We start from the raw sequence: 15,100 nt of genomic DNA on the forward strand, positions 1-15,100 counted from the left end.
TGTCCGAATCACCTCCGACTGTCCGAAACCCCTCCGACTGTCCGAAACCCCTCCGACTGTCCGAATCCCCTCCGACTGTCCAAATCCCCCCCGACTGTCCGAATCCCCTCCGACTGTCCGAATCCCCTCGACTGTCCGAATACCCTCCGACTGCCCGAATCCCCCCGATTGTCCGTTTCCCCCCCGACTGTCCGAATCACCTCTGACTGTCCGAATCCCTCCGACTGTCCGAATCCCCTCCGACTGTCAGAATCCCCTCGACTGTCCGAATCCCCTCCGACTCTCCGAATTCCCCCGACTGTCCGAATCTCCCGCCCCGATTGTCCGAATCCCCCCGACTGTCCGAATCACCCCGACTGTCCGAATCCCCTTTGACTTTCCGAATCCCCTGACTGTCCGAATCCCCCCGACTGTCCAAATCCCACCCGACTGTCCGAATCACCCCGACTCTCCAAATCCCCCCGACTGTCTGAATCCCTCCGACTGTCCAAATCCCCCCGACTGTCCGCATCCCCCCCACTGTCTGAATCCACACGATTGTCCAAATCCCCCCGACTCACCGAATCCCCCCGATGGTCCGAATCCCCTCCGACTGTCCAAATCCCCTCCGACTGTCCGAATCCCCCCCGACTGTCCGAATCCCGTCCGACTGTCCGAATCCCTCCGACTGTCCAAATCCACCCGACTGTCCGAATCCCCCCCGACTGTCCGAATCCCCTCCGACTGTCCGAATCCCCTCAGACTGTCCGAATCCCCTCCGACTGTCCGAATCCCCTCCGACTCTCCGAATCCCCCCCGACTCCCCGAATCCCCCCAATTGTCCGTTTCCCACCCCCCCCCCCGACTGTCCGAATCCCCTCGACTGTCCGAATCCCCTCCGACTCTCCGAATCCCCCCCGACTGTCCAGGTCCCCTCTAACTGCTCATAACCCCTCCGACTGCTCGAATCCCCCCCCCCCCCCGTCTGCCCGAATGCCTCCCGACTAACCGAATCCCCGCCCCGATTGTCCGAATCCCCCCGACTGTCCGAATCCCCTCCGACTGTCCGAATCCCCTCGACTGTCCGAATCCCCTCCGACTCTCAGAATCCCCCCCGACTGTCCGGGTCCCCTCCGACTGCCCGAAACCCCTCCGACTGCCAGAATCCCCCACCCGTCTGTCCGAATCCCCCCGACTGTCAGAATCCCCCGCCTCGATTGTCCGAATCCCCCCGACTGTCCGAATCACTCCGACTGTCCGAATCCCCTTTGACTTTCCGAATCCCCTGACTGTCCGAATCCCCCCGACTGTCCAAACCCCCCCCCCCCCGACTGTCCGAATCACCCCGACTGTCCGAAGCCCCTCCAACTGTCCAAATCCCCTCGACTGTCCAAATCCCCCCCAATTGTCCGAATCCCCTCCGACTCTCCAAATCCCCCCGACTGTCTGAATCCCTCCGACTGTCCAAATCGCCCCGACTGTCCGAATCCCCCCCACTGTCTGAATCCACACGATTGTCCAAATCCCCCCGATGGTCTGAACCCCTCCGACTGTCCAAGTCCCCTCCGACTGTCCGAATCCCCCCCAACTGTCCGAATCCCGTCCGACAGTCCGAATGCCTCCGACTGTCCAAATCCCCTCCGACTGTCCGAATCACCCCGACTGTCCGAATCCCCTCCAACTGTCCAAATCCCCTCGATTGTCCAAATCCCCCCGACTGTCTGAATCCCTCCGACTGTCCAAATCACCCCGACTGTCCGAATCCCGCCGACTGTCTGAATCCACACGATTGTCCAAATCCCCCCGACTCACCGAATCCCCCCGATGGTCTGAATCCCCTCCGACTGTCCAAATCTCCTCCGACTGTCCGAATCCCCCCCAACTGTCCGAATCCCGTCCGACTGTCCGAATGCCTCCGACTGTCCCAATCCACCCGACTGTCCGAATCCCCCCCGACTGTCCGAATCCCCTCCGACTGTCCGAATCCCCTCCGACTCTCCGAATCCCCCCCGACTCCCCCAATTCCCCCGATTGTCCGTTTCCCCCCCGACTGTCCGAATCCCTTCCGACTGTCAGAATCCCCTCGACTGTCCGAATCCCCTCCGACTCTCCGAAACCCCCCCGACTGTCCGAGTCCCCTCCGACTGTCCGAATCCCCCCAACTGTCCGAATCACCTCCGACTGTCCGAAACCCCTCCGACTGTCCGAAACCCCTCCGACTGTCCGAATCCCCTCCGACTGTCCAAATCCCCCCCGACTGTCCGAATCCCCTCCGACTGTCCGAATCCCCTCGACTGTCCGAATACCCTCCGACTGCCCGAATCCCCCCGATTGTCCGTTTCCCCCCCGACTGTCCGAATCACCTCTGACTGTCCGAATCCCTCCGACTGTCCGAATCCCCTCCGACTGTCAGAATCCCCTCGACTGTCCGAATCCCCCCCGACTGTCCGAATCCCCTCCGACTGTCCGAATCCCCTCCGACTGTCCGAATCCCCCCGACTGTCCGAATCCCCTCCGACTCTCCGAATTCCCCCGACTGTCCGAATCTCCCGCCCCGATTGTCCGAATCCCCCCGACTGTCCGAATCACCCCGACTGTCCGAATCCCCTTTGACTTTCCGAATCCCCTGACTGTCCGAATCCCCCCGACTGTCCAAATCCCACCCGACTGTCCGAATCACCCCGACTCTCCAAATCCCCCCGACTGTCTGAATCCCTCCGACTGTCCAAATCCCCCCGACTGTCCGCATCCCCCCCACTGTCTGAATCCACACGATTGTCCAAATCCCCCCGACTCACCGAATCCCCCCGATGGTCCGAATCCCCTCCGACTGTCCAAATCCCCTCCGACTGTCCGAATCCCCCCCGACTGTCCGAATCCCGTCCGACTGTCCGAATCCCTCCGACTGTCCAAATCCACCCGACTGTCCGAATCCCCCCCGACTGTCCGAATCCCCTCCGACTGTCCGAATCCCCTCAGACTGTCCGAATCCCCTCCGACTGTCCGAATCCCCTCCGACTCTCCGAATCCCCCCCGACTCCCCGAATCCCCCCAATTGTCCGTTTCCCACCCCCCCCCCCGACTGTCAGAATCCCCTCGACTGTCCGAATCCCCTCCGACTCTCCGAATCCCCCCCGACTGTCCGAGTCCCCTCCGACTGTCCGAATCCCCTCGACTGTCCGAATCCCCTCCGACTCTCCGAATCCCCCCCGACTGTCCAGGTCCCCTCTAACTGCTCATAACCCCTCCGACTGCTCGAATCCCCCCCCCCCCCCCCGTCTGCCCGAATGCCTCCCGACTAACCGAATCCCCGCCCCGATTGTCCGAATCCCCCCGACTGTCCGAATCCCCTCCGACTGTCCGAATCCCCTCGACTGTCCGAATCCCCTCCGACTCTCAGAATCCCCCCCGACTGTCCGGGTCCCCTCCGACTGCCCGAAACCCCTCCGACTGCCAGAATCCCCCACCCGTCTGTCCGAATCCCCCCGACTGTCAGAATCCCCCGCCTCGATTGTCCGAATCCCCCCGACTGTCCGAATCACTCCGACTGTCCGAATCCCCTTTGACTTTCCGAATCCCCTGACTGTCCGAATCCCCCCGACTGTCCAAACCCCCCCCCCCCGACTGTCCGAATCACCCCGACTGTCCGAAGCCCCTCCAACTGTCCAAATCCCCTCGACTGTCCAAATCCCCCCCAATTGTCCGAATCCCCTCCGACTCTCCAAATCCCCCCGACTGTCTGAATCCCTCCGACTGTCCAAATCGCCCCGACTGTCCGAATCCCCCCCACTGTCTGAATCCACACGATTGTCCAAATCCCCCCGATGGTCTGAACCCCTCCGACTGTCCAAGTCCCCTCCGACTGTCCGAATCCCCCCCAACTGTCCGAATCCCGTCCGACAGTCCGAATGCCTCCGACTGTCCAAATCCACCCGACTGTCCGAATCACGCCCGACTGTCCGAATCCCCTCCGACTGTCCGAATCCCCTCTGACTGTCAGAATCCCCCCGACTGTCCGAATCCCCTCCGACTGACCGAATCCCCTCCGACTCTCCGAATCCCCCCCGACTCACCGAATCCCCCCGATTGTCCGTTTCCCCCCCGACTGTCCGAATCCCCTACGACTGTCAGAATCCCCTCGACTGTCCGAATCCCCTCCGACTCTCCGAATCCCCCCCGACTGTCCGAGTCCCCTCCGACTGTCAGAATCACCCCAACTGTCCGAATCCCCTCCGACTGTCCGAAACCCCTCCGACTGTCCGAATCCCCTCCGACTGTCCGAATCCCCTCCGACTGTCCGAATCTCCTACCACTGTCTGAATCCCGTCTGACTTTCTGAATCCCCCACGACTCCCCGAATTCCCCCGATTGTCCGTTTCCCCCCCGACTGTCCGAATCCCCTCCGACTGTCCGAATCCCCTCGACTGTCCGAATCACCCCGACTGTCCGAATACCCTTTGACTTTCCAAATCCCCTGACTGTCCGAATCCCCCGACTGTCCAAATCCCCTCCGACTGTCCGAATCACCCCGACTGTCCGAATCCCCTCCAACTGTCCAAATCCCCTCGACTGTCCAAATCCCCCCCAATTGTCCGAATCCCCTCCGCCTCTCCAAATCCCCCCGACTGTCTGAATCCCTCCGACTGTCCAAATCACCCCGACTGTCCGAATCCCCCCGACTGTCTGAATCCACACGATTGTCCAAATCCCCCCGACTCACCGAATCCCCCCGATGGTCTGAATCCCCTCCGACTGTCCAAATCCCCTCCGACTGTCCGAATCCCCCCCAACTGTCCGAATCCCGTCCGACTGTCCGAATGCCTCCGACTGTCCAAATCCACCCGACTGTCCGAATCCCCTCCGACTGTCCGAATCCCCTCTGACTGTCCGAAACCCCCCGACTGTCCGAATCCCCTCCGACTGTCCGAATCCCCTCCGACTCTCCGAATCCCCCCCGACTCCCCCAATTCCCCCGATTGTCCGTTTCCCCCCCGACTGCCCGAATCCCCTCCGACTGTCAGAATCCCCTCGACTGTCCGAATCCCCTCCGACTCTCCGAATCCCCCCCGACTGTCCGAATCCCCTCCGACTGTCCGAATCCCCTCGACTGTCCGAATCACCCCGACTGTCCGAATACCCTTTGACTTTCCAAATCCCCTGACTGTCCGAATCCCCCGACTGTCCAAATCCCCTCCGACTGTCCGAATCACCCCGACTGTCCGAATCCCCTCCAACTGTCCAAATCCCCTCGACTGTCCAAATCCCCCCCAATTGTCCGAATCCCCTCCGACTCTCCAAATCCCCCCGACTGTCTGAATCCCTCCGACTGTCCAAATCCCCCCGACTGTCCGAATCCCCCCCACTGTCTGAATCCAAACGATTGTCCAAATCCCCCCGACTCACCGAATCCCCCCGATGGTCTGAATCCCCTCCGACTGTCCAAATCCCCTCCGACTGTCCGAATCCCCCCCAACTGTCCGAATCCCGTCCGACTGTCCGAATGCCTCCGACTGTCCAAATCCACTCGACTGTCCGAATCCCCTCCGACTGTCCGAATACCCTCTGACTGTCCGAAACCCCCCGACTGTCCGAATCCCCTCCGACTGTCCGAATCCCCTCCGACTCTCCGAATCCCCCCCGACTCCCCCAATTCCCCCGATTGTCCGTTTCCCCCCCGACTGCCCGAATCCCCTCCGACTGTCAGAATCCCCTCGACTGTCCGAATCCCCTCCGACTCTCCGAATCCCCCCCGACTGTCCGAGTCCCCTCTGACTGTCCGAATCCCCCCAACTGTCCGAATCCCCTCCGACTGTCCGAAACCTCTCCGACTGTCCGAATCCCCTCCGACTGTCCGAATCCCCTCCGACTGTCCGAATCTCCTACCACTGTCTGAATCCCGTCTGACTTTCTGAATCCCCCACGACTCCCCGAATTCCCCCGATTGTCCGTTTCCCCCCCGACTGTCCGAATCCCCTCCGACTGTCCGAATCCCCTCGACTGTCCGAATCCCCCCCCGACTCCCCGAATCCCCCCGATTGTCCGTTTCACCCCCGACTGTCAGAATCCCCCCAACTGTCCGAATCCCCTCCGACTGTCCGATTCCCCTCCGACTGTCCGAATCCCCCCGACTGTCCGAATCCCCTCCGACTGTCTGAATCCCCTCCGACTGTCCGAATCCCCTCGACTGTCCGAATCCCTCCCAACTCCCCAAATCCCCCCGATTGTCCGTTTCCCCCCCCGACCGTCCGAATCCCTCCCGACTCTCCGAATCCCCCCCGACTGTCCGAGTCCCCTCCGACTGCCCGAATCCCCCCCGACTGACCGAATCCACCCCAACTGTCCGAATCTCCTACCACTGTCCGAATCCAGTCTAACTTTCTGAATCCCCCCCAACTCCCCGAATCCCCCCGACTGTCCGTTTCCCCCCCCGACTGTCCGAATCCCCTCTGACTGTCCGAATCCCCTCCGCCTCTCCAAATCCCCCCGACTGTCTGAATCCCTCCGACTGTCCAAATCACCCCGACTGTCCGAATCCCCCCGACTGCCTGAATCCACACGATTGTCCAAATCCCCCCGACTCACCAAATCCCCCCGATGGTCTGAATCCCCTCCGACTGTCCAAATCCCCTCCGACTGTCCGAATCCCCCCCGACTGACCGAATCCCCCCGACTATCCGAATCCCCCGACTGTCTGAATTACCGCGACTGACCAAATCTACCCCGACCGTCCGGATACCCCCCGACTGACCGAATCCCCTCCGACTGTCCGAATCTCCTACCACTGCCTGAATCCCGTCTGACTTTCTGAATCCCCCCCGACTCCCCGAATCCCCCCGATTGTCCGTTTCCCCCCCGACTGTCCGAATCCCCTCCGACTGTCCGAATCCCCCCGACTGTCCGAATCCCCTCCGACTGTCCGAATCCCCTCCGAATGTCCGAATCACCCCGACTGTCCGAATACCCTTTGACTTTCCAAATCCCCTGACTGTCCGAATCCCCGACTGTCCAAATCCCCTCCGACTGTCCGAATCACCCCGACTGTCCGAATCCCCTCCAACTGTCCAAATCCCCTCGACTGTCCAAATCCCCCCCAATTGTCCGAATCCCCTCCGCCTCTCCAAATCCCCCCGACTGTCTGAATCCCTCCGACTGTCCAAATCACCCCGACTGTCCGAATCCCCCCGACTGTCTGAATCCACACGATTGTCCAAATCCCCCCGACTCACCGAATCCCCCCGATGGTCTGAATCCCCTCCGACTGTCCAAATCCCGTCCGACTGTTCGAATCCCCCCCAACTGTCCGAATCCCGTCCGACTGTCCGAATGCCTCCGACTGTCCAAATCCACCCGACTGTCCGAATCCCCTCCGACTGTCCGAATCCCCTCTGACTGTCCGAAACCCCCCGACTGTCCGAATCCCCTCCGACTGTCCGAATCCGCTCCGACTCTCTGAATCCCCCCCGACTCCCCCAATTCCCCCGATTGTCCGTTTCCCCCCCGACTGTCCGAATCCCCTCCGACTGTCAGAATCCCCTCGACTGTCCGAATCCCCTCCGACTCTCCGAATCCCCCCCGACTGTCCGAGTCCCCTCCGACTGTCCGAATGCCCCCAACTGTCCGAATCCCCTCCGACTGTCCGAAACCTCTCCGACTGTCCGAATCCCCTCCGACTGTCCGAATCCCCTCCGACTGTCCGAATCTCCTACCACTGTCTGAATCCCGTCTGACTTTCTGAATCCCCCACGACTCCCCGAATTCCCCCGATTGTCCGTTTCCCCCCCGACTGTCCGAATCCCCTCCGAGTGTCCGAATCCCCTCGACTGTCCGAATCCCCCCCGACTCCCCGAATCCCCCCGATTGTCCGTTTCCCCCCCGACTGTCAGAATCCCCCCAACTGTCCGAATCCCCTCCGACTGTCCGAATCCCCCCGACTGTCCGAATCCCCTCCGACTGTCTGAATCCCCTCCGACTGTCCGAATCCCCCCAACTGTCCGAATCCCCTCCGACTGTCCGAATCCCCTCCGACTGTCCGAATCCCCCCGACTGTCCGAATCCCCTCCGACTGTCTGAATCCCCTCCGACTGTCCGAATCCCCTCGACTGTCCGAATCCCCCCCGACTGACCAAATCCACCCCAACTGTCCGAATCTCCTACCACTGTCCGAATCCAGTCTAACTTTCTGAATCCCCCCCAACTCCCCGAATCCCCCCGATTGTCCGTTTCCCCCCCCGACTGTCCGAATCCCCTCCGACTGTCCGAATCCCCTCCGCCTCTCCAAATCCCCTCGACTGTCTGAATCCCTCCGACTGTCCAAATCACCCCGACTGTCCGAATACCCCCGACTGCCTGAATCCACACGATTGTCCAAATCCCCCCGACTCACCGAATCCCCCCGATGGTCTGAATCCCCTCCGACTGTCCAAATCCCCTCCGACTGTCCGAATCCCCCCCCCGACTGACCGAATCCCCCCCGACTATCCGAATCCCCCGACTGTCTGAATTACCGCGACTGACCAAATCTACCCCGACCGTCCGGATACCCCCCGACTGACCGAATCCCCTCCGACTGTCCGAATCTCCTACCACTGCCTGAATCCCGTCTGACTTTCTGAATCCCCCACGACTCCCCGAATTCCCCCGATTGTCCGTTTCCCCCCCGACTGTCCGAATCCCCTCCGACTGTCCGAATCCCTTCGACTGTCCGAATCCCCCCCCGACTCCCCGAATCCCTCCGATTGTCCGTTTCCCCCCCGGAATGTCCGAATCCCCCCAACTGTCCGAATCCCCTCCGACTGTCCGAATCCCCTCCGACTGTCCGAATCCCCCCGACTGTCCGAATCCCCTCCAACTGTCTGAATCCCCTCCGACTGTCCGAATCCCCTCGACTGTCCAAACCCCTCCCGACTCCCCAAATCCCCCCGATTGTCCCGTTTCCCCCCCGACTGTCCGAATCCCTCCCGACTCTCCGAATCCCCCCCCGACTGTCCGAGTTCCCTCCGACTGCCCGAATCCCCCCCGACTGACCGAATCCACCCCAACTGTCCGAACATCCTACCACTGTCCGAATCCAGTCTAACTTTCTGAATCCCCCCCGACTCCCCGAATCCCCCCGATTGTCCGTTTCCCCCCCCGACTGTCCGAATCCCCTCCGACTGTCCGAATCCCCCCGACTGTCCGAATCCCCTCCGACTGTCCGAATCCCCTCCGACTGTCCGAATCCCCCCCGACTGACCGAATACCCCAGACTGTCCGAATCCCCCGACTGTCTGAATCACCGCGACTGACCAAATCTACACCGACCGTCCGAATCCCCCCCGACTGACCGAGTCCCCTCCGACTGTCCGAATCCCCCCGACTGTCCGAATCCCCTCCGACTGTCCGAATCCCCTCCGACTGTCCGAATCCCCCCCGACTCCCCGAATCCTCCCGATTGTCCGTTTCCCCCCTGACTGTCCAAATCCCCCCAACTGTTCGATTCCCCTCCGACTGTCCGAATCCCCTCCGACTGTCCGAATCCGCCCGACTGTCCGAATCCCCTCGACTGTCCGAATCCCTCCCGACTCCCCAAATCCCCCCGATTGTCCGTTTCCCCCCCGACTGTCCGAATCCCTCCCGATTCTCCGAATCCCCCCCGACTGTCCGAGTCCCCTCCGACTGCTCGAATCCCCCCCGACTGACCGAATCCACTCCAACTGTCCGAATCTCCTACCACTGTCCGAATCCAGTCTAACTTTCTGAATCCCCCTCGACTCCCCGAATCCCCCCGATTGTCCGTTTCCCCCCCCGACTGTCCGAATCCCTTCCGACTGTCCGAATCCCCTCCGACTCTCCGAATCCCCCCCCCGACTGTCAGAGTCCCCTCCGACTGCCCGAAACCCCTCCGACTGCCCGAATCCCCCCCCCCGACTGTCCGAATGCCTCCCGACTAACCGAATCCCCCGCTCCGATTGTCCGAATCCCCCTGACTGTCCGAATCACCCCGACTGTCCGAATCCCCTCTGACTTTCCGAATCACCTGACTATCCGAATCCCCCCGGCTGTCCAAATCACCCCGACTGTCCGAATCCCCCCGACTGTCTGAATCCACACGATTGTCCAAATCCCCCCGACTCACCGAATCCCCCGACTGTCTGAATCACCGCGACTGACCAAATCTACACCGACCGTCCGAATCCCCCCGACTGACCGAATCCCCTCCGACTGTCCGAATCTCCTACCACTGTCTGAATCCCGTCTGACTTTCTGAATCCCCCCCCCACTCCCCGAATTCCCCCGATTGTCCGTTTCCCCCCCGACTGTCCGAATCCCCTCCGACTGTCCGAATCCCCTCGACTGTCCGAATCCCCCCCGACTCCCCGAATCCTCCCGATTGTCCGTTTCCCCCCCGACTGTCCGAATCCCCCCAACTGTCCGAATCCCCTCCGACTGTCCGAATCCCCTCCGACTGTCCGAATCCCCCCGACTGTCCGAATCCCCTCGACTGTCCGAATCCCTCCCGACTCCCCAAATCCCCCCGATTGTCCGTTTCCCCCCCGACTGTCCGAATCCCTCACGATTCTCCGAATCCCCCCCGACTGTCCGAGTCCCCTCCGACTGCCCGAATCCCCCCCGACTGATCGAATCCACTCCAACTGTCCGAATCTCCTACCACTGTCCGAAACCAGTCTAACTTTCTGAATCCCCCCCGACTCCCCGAATCCCCCCGATTGTCCGTTTCCCCCCCGACTGTCCGAATCCCTTCCGACTGTCCGAATCCCTTCCGACTGTCCGAATCCCCTCTGACTGTCCGAATCCCCCCGACTGTCCGTATCCCCTCCGACTGTCCGAATCCCCTCCGACTGTCCGAATCCCCTCCGACTGTCCGAATCCCCTCCGACTGTCCGAATCCCCTCGACTGTCCGAATCCCCTCCGACTCTCCGAATCCCCCCCGACTGTCCGAGTCCCCTCCGACTTCCCGAATCCCCCCCGACTGACCGAATCCACCCCGACTGACCGAATCCACCCCAACTGTCCGAATCTCCTACCACTGTCCGAATCCCGTCTGACTTTCTGAATCCCCCCATCTCCCCGAATCCCCCCGATTGTTCGCTTCCCCCCCGACTGTCCGAATCCCCTCCGACTGTCCGAATCCCCCCGACTGTCCGAATCATCTCCGACTGTCCGAATCCCCTCGACTGTCCGAATCCCCTCCGACTCTCTGAATCCCCCCCGACTGTCCGAATCTCCTACCAATGTCCGAATCCCCTCTGACTTTCCAAATCACCTGACTGTCCGAATCCCCTCCGACTGTCCGAATCCCCTCGACTGTCCGAATCCCCTCCGACAGTCCGAATCCCCCCGACTGCCCGAAACCCCTCCGACTGCCGAATCACCCCCCCCCCCCGACTGTCCGAATGCCTCCCGACTAACCGAATCCCCCGCCCCGATTGTCCGAATCCTCCTGACTGTCCGAATCACCCCGACTGTCCGAATCCCCTCTGACTTTCCGAATCACCTGACTGTCCGAATCCCCCCGACTGTCCAAATCACCCCGACTGTCCGAATCCCCCCGACTGTCTGAATCCACACAATTGTCCAAATCCCCAAGACTCACCGAATCCCCCCGATGGTCTGAATCCCCTCCGACTGTCCAAATCCCCTCCGACTGTCCGAATCCCTCCCGACTCCCCAAATCCCCCCGATTGTCCGTTTCCCCCCCGACTGTCAGAATCCCTCCCGATTCTCCGAATCCCCCCCGACTGTCCGAGTCCCCTCCGACTGCCCGAATCCCCCCCGACTGACCGAATCCACTCCAACTGTCCGAATCTCCTACCACTGTCCGAATCCAGTCTAACTTTCTGAATCCCCCCCGACTCCCCGAATCCCCCCGATTGTCCGTTTTCCCCCCCGACTGTCCGAATCCCTTCCGAATGTCCGAATCCCTTCCGACTGTCCGAATCCCCTCTGACTGTCCGAATCCCCCCGACTGTCCGTATCCCCTCCGACTGTCCGAATCCCCTCCGACTGTCCGAATCCCCTCCGACTGTCCGAATCCCCTCCGACTGTCCGAATCCCCTCGACTGTCCGAATCCCCTCCGACTCTCCGAATCCCCCCCGACTGTCCGAGTCCCCTCCGACTTCCCGAATCCCCCCCGACTGACCGAATCCACCCCGACTGACCGAATCCACCCCAACTGTCCGAATCTCCTACCACTGTCCGAATCCCGTCTGACTTTCTGAATCCCCCCATCTCCCCGAATCCCCCCGATTGTTCGCTTCCCCCCCGACTGTCCGAATCCCCTCCGACTGTCCGAATCCCCCCGACTGTCCGAATCATCTCCGACTGTCCGAATCCCCTCGACTGTCCGAATCCCCTCCGACTCTCTGAATCCCCCCCGACTGTCCGAATCTCCTACCAATGTCCGAATCCCCTCTGACTTTCCAAATCACCTGACTGTCCGAATCCCCTCCGACTGTCCGAATCCCCTCGACTGTCCGAATCCCCTCCGACAGTCCGAATCCCCCCGACTGCCCGAAACCCCTCCGACTGCCGAATCACCCCCCCCCCCCGACTGTCCGAATGCCTCCCGACTAACCGAATCCCCCGCCCCGATTGTCCGAATCCTCCTGACTGTCCGAATCACCCCGACTGTCCGAATCCCCTCTGACTTTCCGAATCACCTGACTGTCCGAATCCCCCCGACTGTCCAAATCACCCCGACTGTCCGAATCCCCCCGACTGTCTGAATCCACACAATTGTCCAAATCCCCAAGACTCACCGAATCCCCCCGATGGTCTGAATCCCCTCCGACTGTCCAAATCCCCTCCGACTGTCCGAATCCCTCCCGACTCCCCAAATCCCCCCGATTGTCCGTTTCCCCCCCGACTGTCAGAATCCCTCCCGATTCTCCGAATCCCCCCCGACTGTCCGAGTCCCCTCCGACTGCCCGAATCCCCCCCGACTGACCGAATCCACTCCAACTGTCCGAATCTCCTACCACTGTCCGAATCCAGTCTAACTTTCTGAATCCCCCCCGACTCCCCGAATCCCCCCGATTGTCCGTTTTCCCCCCCGACTGTCCGAATCCCTTCCGAATGTCCGAATCCCTTCCGACTGTCCGAATCCCCTCTGACTGTCCGAATCCCCCCGACTGTCCGTATCCCCTCCGACTGTCCGAATCCCCTCCGACTGTCCGAATCCCCTCCGACTGTCCGAATCCCCTCCGACTGTCCGAATCCCCTCGACTGTCCGAATCCCCTCCGACTCTCCGAATCCCCCCCGACTGTCCGAGTCCCCTCCGACTTCCCGAATCCCCCCCGACTGACCGAATCCACCCCGACTGACCGAATCCACCCCAACTGTCCGAATCTCCTACCACTGTCCGAATCCCGTCTGACTTTCTGAATCCCCCCATCTCCCCGAATCCCCCCGATTGTTCGTTTCCCCCCCGACTGTCCGAATCCCCTCCGACTGTCCGAATCCCCCGACTGTCCGAATCCCCTCCGACTGTCCGAATCCCCCCCGACTGTCCGAGTCCCCTCCGACTCTCTGAATCCCCCCCGACTGTCCGAATCTCCTACCACTGTCCGAATCCCCTCTGACTTTCCAAATCACCTGACTGTCTGAATCCCCTCCGACTGTCCGAATCCCCTCGACTGTCCGAATCCCCTCCGACAGTCCGAATCCCCCCGACTGTCAGAATCCCCTCCGACTGCCCGAAACCCCTCCGACTGCCCGAATCCCCCCCCCCCCCCGCGACTGTCCGAATGCCTCCCGACTAACCGAATCCCCCGCCCCGATTGTCCGAATCCTCCTGACTGTCCAAATCACCCCGACTGTCCGACTCCCCTCTGACTTTCCGAATCACCTGACTGTCCGAATCCCCCCGACTGTCCAAATCACCCCGACTGTCCGAATCCCATCCGACTGTCTGAATCCACACGATTGTCCAAATCCCCAAGACTCACCGAATCCCCCCGATGGTCTGAATCCCCTCCGACTGTCCAAATCCCCTCCGACTGTCCGAATCCCCCCCGACTGACCGAATCCCCCCGACTGTCCGAATCCCCCGACTGTCCGAATCCCCTCTGACTTTCCGAATCACCTGACTGTCCGAATCCCCTCCGACTGTCCGAATCCCCTCGACTGTCCGAATCCCCTCCGACTCTCCGAATCCCCCCCGACCGTCCGAGTCCCCTCCGACTTCCCGAATCCCCCCCGACTGACCGAATCCCCCCGACTGTCCGAATCCCCCGACTGTCTGAATCTCCTACCACTGTCCGAATCCCCTCTGACTTTCCAAATCACCTGACTGTCCGAATCCCCTCAGACTGTCCGAATCCCCTCCGACTGTCCGAATCCCCCCGACTGTCCGAATCCCCTCGACTGTCCGAATCCCTCCCGACTCCCCAAATCCCCCCGATTGTCCGTTTCCCCCCCGACTGTCCGAATCCCTCCCGATTCTCCGAATCCCCCCCGACTGTCCGAGTCCCCTCCGACTGCTCGAATCCCCCCCGACTGACCGAATCCACTCCAACTGTCCGAATCTCCTACCACTGTCCGAATCCAGTCTAACTTTCTGAATCCCCCTCGACTCCCCGAATCCCCCCGATTGTCCGTTTCCCCCCCGACTGTCCGAATCCCTTCCGACTGTCCGAATCCCCTCCGACTCTCCGAATCCCCCCCCCGACTGTCAGAGTCCCCTCCGACTGCCCGAAACCCCTCCGACTGCCCGAATCCCCCCCCCCCGACTGTCCGAATGCCTCCCGACTAACCGAATCCCCCGCTCCGATTGTCCGAATCCCCCTGACTGTCCGAATCACCCCGACTGTCCGAATCCCCTCTGACTTTCCGAATCACCTGACTGTCCGAATCCCCCCGACTGTCCAAATCACCCCGACTGTCTGAATCCACACGATTGTCCAAATCCCCCCGACTCACCGAATCCCCCCGATGGTCTGAATCCCCTCCGACTGTCCAAATCCCCTCCGACTGTCCGAATCCCCCCCGACTGACCGAATCCCCCCGACTGTCCGAATCCCCCGACTGTCTGAATCACCGCGACTGACCAAATCTACACCGACCGTCCGAATCCCCCCGACTGACCGAATCCCCTCCGACTGTCCGAATCTCCTACCAC

This window comes from Scyliorhinus torazame, chromosome 31, assembly GCF_047496885.1.
Source record: "Scyliorhinus torazame isolate Kashiwa2021f chromosome 31, sScyTor2.1, whole genome shotgun sequence".
In the NCBI taxonomy this organism is placed as follows: Eukaryota; Metazoa; Chordata; class Chondrichthyes; order Carcharhiniformes; family Scyliorhinidae; genus Scyliorhinus; species Scyliorhinus torazame.